Below are 15,834 nucleotides of genomic sequence, written 5' to 3' on the forward strand. Positions count from 1 at the left end.
AGAATAGATTATAATTAGCATTTAATAAATAATGCATGTTTATACTAATTTAGGAAAATATATTTATTATAATTATATAAAATAATCTACTTAATATACTAAAATTGGATTTTTCCCCAACTAATGAAAGTAAGGTGTTAATTCCTCATGAATTTATTTTTTTTTCAAAATAAAAGTACTATTCTCTCTTTTAAATTTATTTTAAAAAACATCTTTATTAGAATTATATTACAATGAGCATTTAATGAATAATGCACAATTATACTAATTTAAAAATATCTTAATTATAATTATATAAAAAATTAAACATAAATTTATAATTCTAATTGCTATAAATATGATACTAACGTTCATAGTGGTAAATTGATATTGCAATAATTAATTTCTATAATTATTTTTGTACTACTAAAGGCTATATATAGTGTTTCTTTGTGGTTAGTGAGTCTAAATCTAAAAATTAAAGCATTCTTTTTTTCTAATATGTTATTCTTCTTTGATTGGACAATTGTTTCTAAGGAGCTTTGTAGGTCAAGTTCAAGTCACATTCCCTCCACGTTTTCTACGTTTGTCCGAAAATATTTGAAGTAGTGGAGCATATAATAAGATTGAATTTTCTCAATTTAGGTTCGGTTTTGAGAAATTTGTGCCAACCTTGAGGATGCAATTCAAAGATTGGTACTATATTTAATTTTTTTTCTCTTAAGCTTTTTGTATTAAAAATAATTTTATAACATATTGTGGTTTTTTTCAGAAACTACCGGCCTTCTGGTGCATTAATGCAATGCCATTGAGGAAAATAAAAGTCAATTTAATTTGACAATTTTAACAAGAAGATAGTCTGAATCTGTACAGATTCTAAGTGTTCGATCTTATGATGTTATTTCGGTTGGTTGTTACGAGAATGACTCTAATCTATATGTATCTAAGGATTAGAATAGATTAAATATTATTTAAACAATTTAGTTCTAATATTGGTAATTGATTAAATTAGTTTTAGAGAAATTTAAATTATTGTCTCAATTTATATATTATGACTATTCTTTTTGGATATGTTATTTTTAAACTTTTTAATATGAATTTTTTTTATTTTTAAGTTTGTTTTTTTTTTTGGATCTATGTATCACATTTTTTTTGTATTTCAGATTAGTAATGTAATTATTAAGAGAAATGTAATTCATCAATAAATTAGAATGATTAAAAGTTTAATTATATTGTGTGGATACAAGATTGATTAATTAAGATTAAGGCGTAAAAAAGGAAAAAGAGTCACAATACGTGGTTTTACTTTCTTGCTAAAAAGAGTCACATGAGAACATTCCAAACAAATTACCACTAATTTTTTTTTTTAGTTTTTAAATATATTATTTATTTAGAGTAATAACTAAATTTATTATAACTATAGTAAAATTATCTTTAAACTATTAGTATTATTAGTAAATTTTTAAAATCATTGACATATTATTAGTATATATAATAAGCAATAGTAAATTTCCTTTCATGTTTATCATTTAAAAAATTTATAATTTTTACATAGTCTTTATTTTATTTTTTTTCCATACCTAATAACTATTGACTATGATCCTATTAATAGTATCACCTATAGTAGATTATACGAAGAGAAAGTATGAAAAATAAAGACAAGAATTATAAGGTTATAAAAAGTCCCATTTAAGTTTGACAAGAGCAAGACGGTTTACATAGAAATAGTTCTAATAGATGATAAGATTAGTTGATTCATTTACTAAATTTTTTCAAGTAATGCTAAGTTCAATTTATAAATAGAGTTTAATTTTAATGCACTGACAGTGTAAAGTGTTTTACATAGTCGTGCAATCACATCCGTTATTTTGGATGACCATTAACGCGGTCGATATGAAAGGTATTTATTTTTATTGACGTGTCATTACATAATTGGATGCACATGTAAAACTACTTTATACTGTCAGAGTATCAAAACTAAATTCTTATAAATATTTGTAGTTCATATTTTAAGTTAATTTTATAAGTACACCATTTTACAAGTCAAAGACAATTCTTTTTAATAGCTTTGTAAATGTTAATAGCTTTTATATTTAATTTATTTTGCAATACGATAAAATTCAACGTTTAATAAAAAATTATTTGACAAAAATATTTGAGAATAAATTGGTAGAAAGGAAGATCTATGTCTTCTCAAATTTTGAGATTGAGAAATCAAGCGGAATATATCTTCTGACTGTAGACACATGCAAAATATCTTTTAAGATAGAGTCACGCATAGTACATACGGTCGATGATCGTAAAATTCCGGATAATCATTTTACTTTGCTTGCCCATGCTGATATGTTGAAACAAACAAATGAACGATTCTACTTATTTGGTATATAATTAATTTATATTAACCCATACAAAATTATTTTTCTTTTGATTTTAAATTTTGCCAAAAAATTGTATAATAGCATGATTTTATCGATAACAAAAATTTTAACAGTTTATTTATGAAAATATTTGAATTTGTATTGTAGCTTTTTTTTTAAGGTATATCCTTTTATTAATATACTATTGTTAGTTTTATCGTTTAACATAAAATAAATTAGTAAATTTTTTTTATTTTATACATGTACAAATTTATAATTTCTTACATTATTCACTCATTTGTCTTTAATTTGTTACTTTTAATTCATTTTTTTTTTGTTTAATTAGATGTTATTAGATTCTTGACTAGAAAAGAAAAACTTATATCTACTAAATATACTAAAACTGGGTTTTCTCCCAATTAATGAAGGTGAGGTATCGATCTCTCATGACTCCATTTTCCCTCCAAAATGAACTTTCCTATTCTCTATTCTAAATTATTTTATAAAAATATCTTTATTATAATTATATTATAATTAATATTTAATGAATAATATAAAATTATACTAATTTAGAAACATATCTTTATTATAATTATATCAAATCAATATTTAATGCATTATTAAACTACTTATCAATTATCAATTGAAAATACTTTTAATCATTTTAATAATAATAATAATAATAATAATAATAATAATAATAATAATAATAACAACATAATAATAGTAATTATGATAAGAATATTTGAATCTAATCATAAAATGATCAAATTTTATGGTATTAATAACGCACATTAATTTTAAATATTTTTAGTCATTTTAATTATATTAATTTTTAAAATATTAATATAATTCTAATTCTTATTGATTATCCAACAATAATAATAATAATAATAATAATAATAATAATAATAATAATAATAATAATAACTTGAAAAATCCGTATATAAACTATTTCAATTACCCGTGTATTATTATTAAAATTCTATATGTTTTTAAATATAAGTCTTGAAAAACACGACATGGCACGGGCTATTAGTGTAGAGTTGTTTAGATTTGTTTAGAAAGATAAGATAGAATTTATATTTTTAAATTTCAAGACATATATTTCTATTTCAATCTGTGTATATCAGGTGTAATATTCTTATTCATTGTCCGGGATTTCTCTGATTATGATAGAAGATAATGATTCTAATCATATTATGAAAAATTATATAATTTTAACAAAATTAATATATGATGTGTAATTATTGTATATAATAAAAAATTACCTTAATAATAAATAATTTACATATTTATTTATGTTTTACTAAAGTCTATATATAATGTTTTTCTGTGGTACATGAATCTAAATTTGAGAATCAACTCATAATTTTATATTTACTATTTTTCTTTTACTACTTCATAGAATAAGAATGTATTCTTCGTTTTTCATCGAAGTTGATCTTTTTAAGGTACAATTTATAATTTTGATACACTATTAGTGTAAAGTAGTTTTACACAAATATTCAATGACTAAATATCATATCATAAAAAATAACTATCTTTTATATTGATTGCATTCACCTAAATGATAATCTAAAAAAATAGACATAATTAAATAATTATATAAAATATTTTATACTATCAATAATTAAAATTAGACTCTAATTTGTATCTAAAAATTTAAGATAAAATTATATATTAAATTAACTTAATAAAAACAAAATATTATTGTAACATTATTTAATTAATAAATTTATTTAGTTAAAGGTTATATTTATGTTTTTTTTTTCAATTCCACTTTAATATTTACCAGTAAATTGAAGAATTTTGTATTGAATATCTATTTTGATAATTAGTTCTGAAACATAAATTAAAATAAAAATTAATTAAAATATTAACGTATTTTGTACTTTTATCTATCTAAGTAACTAATTCTATTATTATTATTATTATTATTATTATTATTATTTGAAATTAATTTTTTGTCTTTCTTTTATTAAATAATTAAATAATAATTAAATAATTTATAAAATATATAATGAGAATATGAGAAATTTAGTATAAATTTTTTTTCTAAAATATCATTTATTGTATATAATTCATAAAAAAATATATTTCACTTTTTTTTATTGATTAGAAGATAACCTATTTATATTTTGATTAATTTTATTTATTATTATTATTATATTTAATTTACATAAAGATAAATTAATAACTATATTATTATTTATCAATATATTAATATTGATAATGATTACATAAAAATTATTTAATATTTAATATTTTTTTATATATTTATAAATATTTTTTATTATTTTTATATGCTATATGTTTACCTCCACTATTTAAAATTTTTGGATCCGTCACTACTTTTGAGCGTGTTTCTTAATTTATTTTTTATAATTCATTGAATATAATTTATTACAGTAAATTAATTATATCAACTAATTGATTTGATTAGATATTTAAATATCACACGATTTATTATAATTCATATCAATCAAATAATTATAATTTATTATATCAATTATTTTAATTCATTAATTTATAAGGTACATAATAGCATAGATGATTTGTTACTTATAATAATTAATGATTAAATACAGTAAATACAGATTAATTTAGTTAAAAAAATTATTGTCTCATATGTTTTCCTATTTATTTTTTTAATTTATTAAATCCAATAAATTATAATAAATTAATTATATCAACTAATTAATTCAATTAATTATTTTCTAATTTATTTTTTTTTGAATTCAATAAATCAAATAAAATCAATTATACTAATTATTTGTATCAACTAACTGATTTGATTAATTCTTAAAAATATATTTATTTAATTTATTTATTTATTTAAATACATGAATTATAACTGATTAGTTATTTAATTTTATTACGATAAATATCAAATTCTATTACGAATATAAAAATATAAAATTTTATTCCTTCCATTTTTATTTTACCACTATAAAAGACCATATATGCTAGAAGAAAATATCATTCATTTACCAATTACTTTTTCATTAGGTAGCTTTTACAACAATTCTTTTTCTTCCTATGAGGCGTTGTCGCAAGAAGGCAACTATCGTGGACACAAACCACCACACACTCTTCAACTCCCGTGCTCATCATTCAGAGCAATATATGATATGTTATCTATGAAGCATTTATAGACGATGGTGTTATCATGTATGCATAAATAAAAAAAAATTCCATAATTAAGCTTAAGTCATTTACCTGTTTGTGTCGTATATTATAGTGTGAAATTACTTTCAATTTGTGTTGTGCAATGATATTATGGTTTAATTTAAGCTTTTGTTTTGGAACTGTGTTATGATTTTATCTCATCATTTTCTCTTAGATATCAAGTTGATGTATTTTTATTTATAATTATTAAAACGAATGTGATATAAAATTTGTAAAAAAAAAAAAAACTCTCACACTCAATTTATTTTATTGTAATCTTTTATTTTATCTCTTCTATTTCTTTTTATTTTCTTCTTATTCATTTTATTTTCTTTTTAAATATCATATAATTTATTATAATTTATACCAATTAATTAATTATAATTTATTATATCAGTTAGTTTAATTCATTAATTTATAATATGCATGATAAAATAGATTATTTGTTACTTATACGTTTATTCTTCTAAAATCTAAATCTGAATAATTATATTTTTAGTTTTAGTTATGAACAACATATTATTAATAATAAATAATAATTAACCACTCATACTTTTAACCAAAGTGTTTGGATGATTTTTATATTTATTAATATTAATTATTGATTTTTCGTCAATAAATTGTATTATAATTTTATATTAGTTCGTAATTGATTAATGATTAATATTCATGAAGCTATGTTATTCTAAATTTTATATTTTACAAATATTTTATTTAAATGTATTTTAAACATAAAAATGAATTATTTTTAATAATATCATACTTTTACTTTTCTTAATTATATTCTAAATAAATATTTTATCAAATACTAATTAAAGCCATCCTTCCATTTGCTTTTACTAATTTATTATCTAACTATTATATAAAATTAAAATCGTATTAATGAATTTAATATTAAAGTTAATTTGGCTTTTTATTTATAGTATTTTTAATTTTTTTTAGTCTAATCCACCAAAACTATTCAATTATAAATAGTCACTTCTATCTTATTTTATATTATTAACTAATTAAAATTACTAAAATTTAATAATACAATTCTGTTTTATATTTTTATATTTAGTTCAATCCATCTAAATTATATAATAATCATTTTAATTTTTATATTTTGTAATGTAATACTACATACATTAATAGTAAAATAACATAGTAAATTTTCATGTTTTAATATTAAATATAAAATTAATACGTACAAAAGTTTTTAAGCTTTTAAATCAATATGAATCATTGTAAATAATACTTATTTATGGCATAAACAAAGAATACGGAATCTTAAGTTTTGCATATAAAAATTTAGGAACATGTTATATATACAAATGTAATTGCATAGTATTATTTTTTTTAATGGTGTGGACCAACAACTCTAATTTTATTTCACGGTCAAATTTAAAAAAAAAAGTCGTAATTTTAAAGGTAGTCAAAAAAAAACAACAAAATTAATCAAAAAAATAGTTAACTTATATTATTCTATTAATTTATTTAATATATTAAATTATTTTTATTTATATTAAGATTAATTTTAAATATTTTAAAATAAAAAGTATAATTAATTATAATTTGCATCTTAAATTATGTTGAGTACATGATATTCTATTGTGCTGCTAAAAGTAACAATGAGATAACAAATATAATTTTATCTCTTAATTCAGTATATTTATTTATATTTTATACTTCTTTTACGATTAATTTTGTGCGATGTTAGTATATTAAATAAAAATACATGTTATAATAAAAAAAATAAAATAAAATTTCAATTAATAATTTTATATTCTTTATTTTTTTTCAGTTTTATTTTGGATCTTAATTTATTACTAAAAGGTAGTGAAATTCTATTGATACTGAAATAAAGTTGCAAAAAGGTCCAAAGGGTAGAATAAGTAAAATAATGTGATACCCACATTACAACATCCAAATGAAACAACCTAGGATCTAAAATGTTTATCTTTCTCTTTCTCGCCGTCTATTATATTATCGATTCTATTATATAAAAATCGATTTTTTACATTTAATGATAGAGTCAACGTAGCATGTTTCTGAGAGTGTTTATTAATTTATTTTGTTTAACTCATTAAATACAATTCATTATGATGCATTAATTATATCAACTAATTGATTTGATTTTGCTTGTGTTAGCAGAGATTGGAAGGGAAGGTGGCAACGAGGCTGTCTGGGAACAATTGAGAGTCATAGCATTTTGCAAGGAGAGTTGTTTGCTATTTGGAGATGCTTTCTTTTAGCATGGGACTCGGGACAAAGAGACATTATATGTGAGACAGACTGTGTGGAGGCTTTTACTATTGTCAATAATTTGCAAGATTGCTCTGGGTTTATTGATCCTTTGGTGTTAAAAATCCGAGATATCATGTCTTGGAAATGGCGTGCTGATCTTCGGTTGATCTTGAGAGATGCAAATACAGTAGCAGACATCATGGCAAAGACTGCAATGAGGACTATTTCTCCCCAAGTGGAGCTTCCATTGCCTTGGAAGGAGTTTGAGAGTAGTATTCAGCGGGACTGCCTTTTTTAAGCAGTTTCTTGTTTTTTTTTTTTCTTTCTTAGTTTTTGTTTATTTTCTTTTAAGTCACAAAAAAAAAATAATTTGATTAGATATTTAAGTATCACACAATTTAAAATTATGTATATTGATTTGATTTTTATGATATATAAATTTAAGGAATAAATTAAAATAATATAATTTATTACTTATTTAATTTGAATACAACAAATACAAAATTAATTTAGTCAAAAGTGTATTATTTTCTAATCTTCTATACATAAAAATGACAAAACAAAATTATAAAAATATCGTTTTTGCTATTTTAATTTTTTTCTTTACTTTTTTTATGTGTAATTTTATTTTATATTAACTTTATGTATTTAATAACAAAATATACTCATATTAATTTTATTATATAATAATATATTTTTCTCCTATGTTAATCAAAGAATTTCAATAGTTATCAACTACATCTAATAAAATGACTGATGTAAGACCCAAAATTTTTGAAAAGTCTTATTCTAAATTGATTTTAATTTATTTATTCATTAAAGACTTTAATTTTAAAAATTATTTAATTAAAACTAATTAAATTAAGTTTTGATAATTAGATAATATTTTTAAAATAATTTAAATGGATTAATTTAGAACTTAATTTAATATAATATCTCTTAATTTTATTAAAGTTAAACAAAATCCCAATTTGCCCCAAATCAAATCCTAAAATTCTCAATTAAAAACCCTAATTTACTATCCTACTTCTAACCTAACCTAACCCCACCTCACCGCCACTCCACACCGCCATTCCCTTGACCCAACCCCATCCCTTTCAGAAAGAAATAAGGAAAGAAACAGGAAAAAAGAAAAGAGAAGAGAGCAGAGGGCGTTGAGGAAGAAGGAGAAAGGGGGAAGAGGGAAGAGAGGAAGACGGCATCAGCGGGCATCACTGCCGCCGTGCCGTTGTGTCACCGTCAAAGGAGAGAGGGAGCCGCGCGGAGAAGCCTAGCCGAAGAGAGAAAGGAGGACATGAGCAAGGGAAGAAGAGAAGGGGAAGCTACCGCCGTTACCCGCGTCGCAGTCGAGGGAAGGGATCCGCCGCGCCCAGCCGCCACTGTTCAGTCTCATCTCGTCGCCAGTCGCTGTAGTTGTCGCCAATGATGGAGAAGAGAGAGAGACGAACGCGAGGAGAGGGAGAGAAGCCCTTCGCGTTGTTGCTGTCGCGCTGGAGAACTGACCGTCGAGGAAGCTATTGCTGCGAACTCATATTGCCTGCACCGCCGTGAGTCAAGCCGTCACCGTCATGCCATCATCGCGCCGTGGATCTGCTCCGTCACCGAACTGAGCTATGGGTGAAGGGTCAGAACTCGACGGGTAAGGGAGACTGTCTCGCCGTCAGAGCTGTGTCACCGTCGTGAACCGCCGCCGTTCTGGTCGTCGGAAGCCACCACCGCGCCTTGTCATCGCCAGAGTTGCCACCACCGCTTCTCACCGCTGAGGGTAAGCCTTGCCTACGTTGCTGCCTTCCGGGCCAGATTCACCGGTAACCCTGTTTCTTGCTTTCTTGAACCCTGTTCCACTTTCATTCTATTCCACTGTTTTAATTATTGTTGGTGTCTTTGCTGCCTTAATCACTCAGATTAATCCTACCGTCGTCACTGGCTTGCCATTTCTGCTCGGTCGTGCCCTTATTCGCCGTTCTGATTGTTGAAAGGAAATGTTGTCGAAGCTATAGCTTCTCCGTTCCCCATTCCCTTGTTTCTTTTCTGGTAAGACAAATTCTGTTGTACCTTATCATGCCATAATACTCCATTTCGACTCTCTTTTATTAGTGCGTAATGTTCCTCCTTGCCTTGCTTGGTGGTGTTTATTCTGTCTGTTACCTAGAGCTGCTGTGTTTGCGGTTATTACTTTTGCTTGCCGTTCTTCTCCGTTAGCAGAGGGTGCTTGGAATACAAATTATGATGTAGCTGCTGCAGAATAAGGTGAAAAGAGGGTTTATTGCGTTAAAATCGCTGCGGGTTTGATTCTTTGAAGTAGGGGATTTCTTAAAATCTATTTTATATTACAGAGTTGTGATAAATAGATATTGATGCAAAGAGATTTACTTCTGTAATTATATTTGTCTTATGGATGTGATGGTTTGCTGGACTGAATTATTGGGTGCTTGATTGCGTGAGTGGTGTGTGGTTGTGGATAAAAACCGGTTTGGAATGTCATTTACTTGATTATTAAGAAAGGTGGATTTTCTTGGTTGTAGAGTTTACTTAGTAATATAAATGAAACGATTTTGGAAATAATTTGAGATATGAAAATAAATTTATTCTGGGAGCGGTTTGATTGTGAGTTGGTTGGATTTTATGAATGATTTAATATTTGAGCTGATTCGATTTTAAAGAGAGTTTTATTGTTAGAATTGGTTGATTTGAAAATAATTTGATATTGGAATTGGTTCAATTCTGGAAAATGTTTGAAATTTGGAAATGGTTGAGAAAAGGTTTGAGAAATGTTTGGATGAGACCCGAAAAGGGTGGCAGTGTCCGAGTTTTAGGGGAGATGTTGCCGAAATTTTATAAAATTGAGAGTTTTATTTAAAGTAATTAATTAAAAAGATTTGTTTTTAAGTATTATACGTTTTAAGATTGATTTGTCTATTAAAGAAAGAATTTTGTTTTGGAATTGAGATTATTAACGAACAGAATGAAAAAGAGAATGAAAAAGAGGATGATAAGGATTTTATTTGAAATATGGCTTTGAAATGAACTTGGGAATGAGATTTGGATTGATGAATGATTATGATGTTGAGAATGTTGAGATGTGAACTTTGAATTATTCACATGGCTTATGAATTTGAAATATCTGAGATACGAGGTTCTCTGTATTAAGTGCCGTGGCTTGCCACCACATGTACTAGGTTGAGAACTCGATACTCTGTTGACCCTACGATGTAAGTGTGTGACCGGGCACTATATAAATTCTCGGGAATGTTACCCCCATTGAGTAATATTGATTATTTGAGAAAAAGCTATGCATAGACTCTTGGGGATGCACGTCGGGGGACAGTCTAAGTACAATTCAGACTTGTCGGGTTGGCTGGATAACCGACAGATGAGCCTCATCAGCCATAGGACAGGCATGCATCATATGCATTTGTATGCTTTGCTTGAGTTTGAACTTGTTTTGGTTTGCCTAATTGCTAGACTGTTCGTAACTGCTACTTGAACTATTTGCTGTAACTGCTGCCTACTTGTGCTTTCCTTGTCTGCCTTGCCTGTGTTTGTCTTGGCGTGCTACATTTGAGATTGAACTTTGGTGCTGAATTAATGATTGTGTTGTTTGATTGCGTGGTTGGTTTCTAATTGAGATTTTCTTATAAGAAAGGAAAGGTTTCGTATTTCTGAAAGATTAAACATTGTTTCTTTGAAAAGGTTTTGAACGATTACCTATTGGTTCTTTAAAAGATTCATAAGGCAATGATAATCACTGAGCTTGAAAACAGTTTTCCTATTAAATATCTTCTTATGACAACTTTGAAACTCTATGGTGAGACCGTGTGGTTAGGTTCTCACCCCCCTACAGCTTTACTTTTCAGGAACCGAATGAAGAAGCACTAAGAAGAGTTATACTGCGTTTGGTTTATATGTTGTTGTATTAATTAGATTATTTTCTTCCCTCGTCTTTGTTATTACAATTTTATAAGAGGGATAGGAGTTGTATGTCATATATATATATATATATATATATATATATATATATATATATATATATAAGAAGTCTTGTATATGAATCTATACCTGTTTGTTTATTTTAGATGAAGTATGTATTTTCGGTTTATAAAGTGATTAGCGATACGGTGTTGAGTCACAGGCTCCTATTTTAATATTTAGAATGTAAAGTAGTAATACTTCTTGCTATCAGAGTAGCGCAGCCGGAAGCGTAACTTCTGATAGTGAGGGTGTTACAACTGAAAAGTGAGAATTACGATAAGTTAAACCCAGATTCAAAATACTAAAATGAAGAAAAGAAAACAGTGGATATATGATTAGAGAAAAATATATAATAACGAGAAATATACTAAAGTTGGATTTTTCCTCCAACTAATAAAAGTGAGGTGTCAATTCCTCATGAATTCATTTTTTCTCTAAAATGAAATCACTATTTTCTCTTCTAAATTTATTTTAGAAAAATATCTTTATTATAATTATATTACAATTAACATTTAACGAATAATGCATGATTATACTAATTTAGGAAAATATTTTTATTATAATTATATAAAATCAATATTTAATACATTATCAACTAATAAAAGTGAAGTGTCAATTCCTCTTGAATTCATTTTCCCTCTAAAATGAAAGTACTATTCTCTCTTTTAAATTTATTTTAGAAAAATATCTTTGTTATAATTATATTACAATATTACAATTATATTACAAGTAGCATTTAATGAATAATGCATAATTATAGTAATTTAGAAAAATAAAATAAAGTCCAGTAATTTATCTTTCGACTGCACACGTATGTAGAATAACTTTTAAGAAGGAGTCACGTATAGTAAATACGGTCGATGATTGTAAAACTGTATTCTAACATTGATATAATATTATTTCATGTATATGTTTTGCAGGTATAAAAAAAAGTGTTGAGTTATTTTTTAGTGGGTTTAAATTATTTATTATTTATTAGAGAATTTTGTGTATTAGAATTCTCTAATAACTTATTATTTATTTTGAGCTGATTTTGATATGTTCTTACTTGATAGTAAAACAACATATAAAAATTTGTTGGTGGGTCTAAGTATTACTAGGTTATTTATGGTCATATTGAGTATATATGTTTGATTTATTGAAAAAAGTAAATTACTAAAATTAATTAATAACTATTTTAGAGTTAATACATTTAATACTAGATTAAGAAAAAAAAAACAATACATAATATGTTACATTTTTATTAATCAAATTATTATAATTCAAATTAATCTTAACAAAAGAATTTAAAATTATAATTTCAATCTTATCACGTGCATGACACGGGCTATTACACTTATTTTATAATATTTGTCATCATTATTATGAGTTTATCACTTCAAATATTGCATAGCGTAAAATCCGTAAAATTAGTAAATAATTAGTTAATAAATTAATTATTAATAAAAAAATAAGATTTTATAGTTTAATGAGGTAGAACTAATTAAAATAAGAATGCTGACACTAATTTTAAAGAATCTGGCCCAAAATTGAACCAAACAGGCCGAACTAATTAAACTGGATCCAAGTGGGCCCAAGCCCACCAACCTAACCCCATGTATATAAGCTTGAAATCAAGCTTTCTTCTTCATTCATGCTTCTGTCCGCAGAGAAGAAAGGGAAGGGAAGCAAACATAAAACCCTTGCCACTCAATCTTTCATAACTTTTGATCCGGAACTCCGATTGATGAGTTGTTGGTGGCCACACATTCGTCTCAGAGTTCTATTCAATTCTATCTAATAAAGTGGTAAGTATTTCTATAATTCGCGCCCAGTTCTCTGTGCCCACTTTCTTCACAAAATTTGTTTGACTTTTGAGTAATTTTGATGATTTTTGTGGTTTAGGTGCAATCTAACATTGGATAATTGTTGGATTATACTTCAATCATCAATGGGTAAGGTAAGAAAACTCTAAACCCTTGTGGTTTGCCCAATTTTGCGTATCCTAGTGCTAATTTAGTGAATTGTATGAATTAGATTGAATTTATGTTAAATTGGAGGTTGAATTGGTGAATTGGAGCTCTTGGAACAAATCCTTGGTGGCTGAAATCATTGGAGTTGATTGAGAACCTTGAAGCTTGAATTTTAGTGGTTTTGAGCTTAGGGTAGAATCGGCCAAGGTATGATTTCGGTTTCTCGTAATTAAAATATAATGTGTCATGAAAATGTAGGTTAGTTGACCATAAGATAAGAGTTGAATTGTTGATTAGTGATATTGATTGATTATGTGGATTGGGAATTGTTTGATGACCAATTGTTGAGAATTTCAGAATTTTGATGATTATATTGGATTGTTGTCGTCGAGCTGGTTATTGATGTATTGTGATGGCGATGAATTTGATTGGTAGTTGATTTGGAATTAATCTTGAGAAGTATTAAGGGGTTGAATTTTAAAATACTAAACTACTTGTTGAAAATCTGAAGTTTTGAAATGAAACGGCAACTTTGAAAGTGAACCGGCATCTTAATAGTGATTGAAATTATATGAAACTAAAAGCTAAGCGATCTACAACAAGTATAATTATCAATATTCAATTTTAAAGATTTTGTATTAACTAGAGAATTAGTTATGATTTTTTAAAGTTGAATTATGAAATTTGATTTTCTACATTACTTTTAAACAAAGTCAGAAACTTTGAAAAGTTATAACTAATTCTGTGATGATCGAAATTGCGTGGGACCAAATCTGGATTAAACTTGGGAATATAGGGAATTGGACTGAAAAATTTGAGGTATTTTTGTTAAATTTATAATTTATGGTGAATTTTTAAAATTGAGTTGATAAATTTGTCCTGCAACAGAGAAGTTCAAACAGAGCAGCAACTTGTTTGTCTTGCTGTGACTCCTACGAGCTGAGTTTTAGAGTAAAACCAATTTTTTTTTTAAAATTTGATTAACTTGGTTTATTGTTCTAGAATTTCAGAATTTTAGGAGTTAAGGATTGGGAGTTTTGAAGTTTTGAAAACTGGTGATCAAAGCCGAAAAGAATCAGTTTTCAGCAAGTTATGCATCAACTTCCAATGCTTGTAACTCTTAGAAATGAATAGCAATTGGGCTGCAACTAAGACGCACTTATTGCTAGATAAGTTAGGAGTTTTCAAACCAAACTTTAGCCTAATTGAAGTTTTGTAGTAAAAGTTATACAAGTTCAAAGATACTAAGCTGCCTGATTTATAAAACAGATTTTGAATTATTTCTATCTAACTTTCAAATTATGTAACTTCTTTATTAAAAATGATATTGACCTGAAACTAATTGAAAAAGAAACTTGGATAAGTTAAGTTTAACCATATTAATTTTGAAGGTGGTTAAAATTAATTTGAATTTTATATAGAATATTGAATATTACACACTGCTGTTGTTTTTCTGGTTTTTAAGCACTGTAGACTAGGCACGATTTTCCTTCTATTATCGAGGCTAGATTGATAAGAAAATTATGATTTTTTATTTATTAGAAAGCTTAATCCGGGACGGTTACCTGGATATAAAGTTTGTGCAATTTCGATTTCATTTGGTATTTTAAAAACAGAATTGAAATTAGTCTGCCGGTGTTATTTTGGTAACTACCTTGGGTATGGATCTTAAGAAAAGATTCCTATATTATTATCAAATATTTTTGAGAATGTACTGTTATAGTACTTGTTGATAAAAGGTTGGTGAAACGTTGAGAAAGAGGTTTAAATATGAAATTGTTTTGAGCTTGACTTGGCAAGGTTCGTGGTGGTTTACTGCTTGCCCATTATCGAGACGTATGTGGGGTTCGTGGTGGTGTACCGCCCACATGTTTTTAAAAGAAAGAGATTGTATGTGGGATTCGTCGTAGTGTACCACCCACATCTTTTTAAAAGAGAATGTTGTGTAGGGTTCGTGGTGGTTTACCGCCCACACGTGTATTTTTTTTCCAATTGAAGATCTTGCGAGGTTCGTGGTGGTGTACCGCTCGCAATGGTGGGGTTCGTGGTGGTGTACCGCCCACCAGGTGGGGTTCGTGGTGGTGTACCGCCCACCGGTTTTCAAGAGGACGATATCCGGTTTAGCTAACGGATGTGTCAGGCTCTGGCAAAGTAACCGACGCGTGAGCTCACGGCCA

The 15,834-nt window shown here is 26.6% G+C and overlaps 1 long non-coding RNA gene across 3 annotated transcripts; it reads left to right on the top strand.

The window, feature by feature from the left end:
* The first annotated feature begins 8,756 nt into the window (after positions 1 to 8,756).
* Positions 8,757 to 11,632, top strand: LOC112751608 (uncharacterized). 3 transcript variants are annotated; one of them, XR_003176427.3, is made up of 4 exons: positions 8,765 to 9,541; positions 9,638 to 9,767; positions 9,886 to 9,983; positions 11,578 to 11,632. It is a non-coding gene; the product is annotated as an uncharacterized lncRNA (long non-coding RNA). The 3 variants fall into 3 exon arrangements; XR_003813958.2 differs by lacking the exon at positions 11,578 to 11,632 and having other exon boundaries at positions 8,757 to 9,541; positions 9,886 to 10,317; XR_003176426.3 differs by lacking the exon at positions 9,886 to 9,983.
* The last annotated feature ends 4,202 nt before the right edge of the window (positions 11,633 to 15,834 follow it).

This window comes from Arachis hypogaea, chromosome 15, assembly GCF_003086295.3.
Source record: "Arachis hypogaea cultivar Tifrunner chromosome 15, arahy.Tifrunner.gnm2.J5K5, whole genome shotgun sequence".
Classification (NCBI taxonomy): domain Eukaryota; kingdom Viridiplantae; phylum Streptophyta; class Magnoliopsida; order Fabales; family Fabaceae; genus Arachis; species Arachis hypogaea.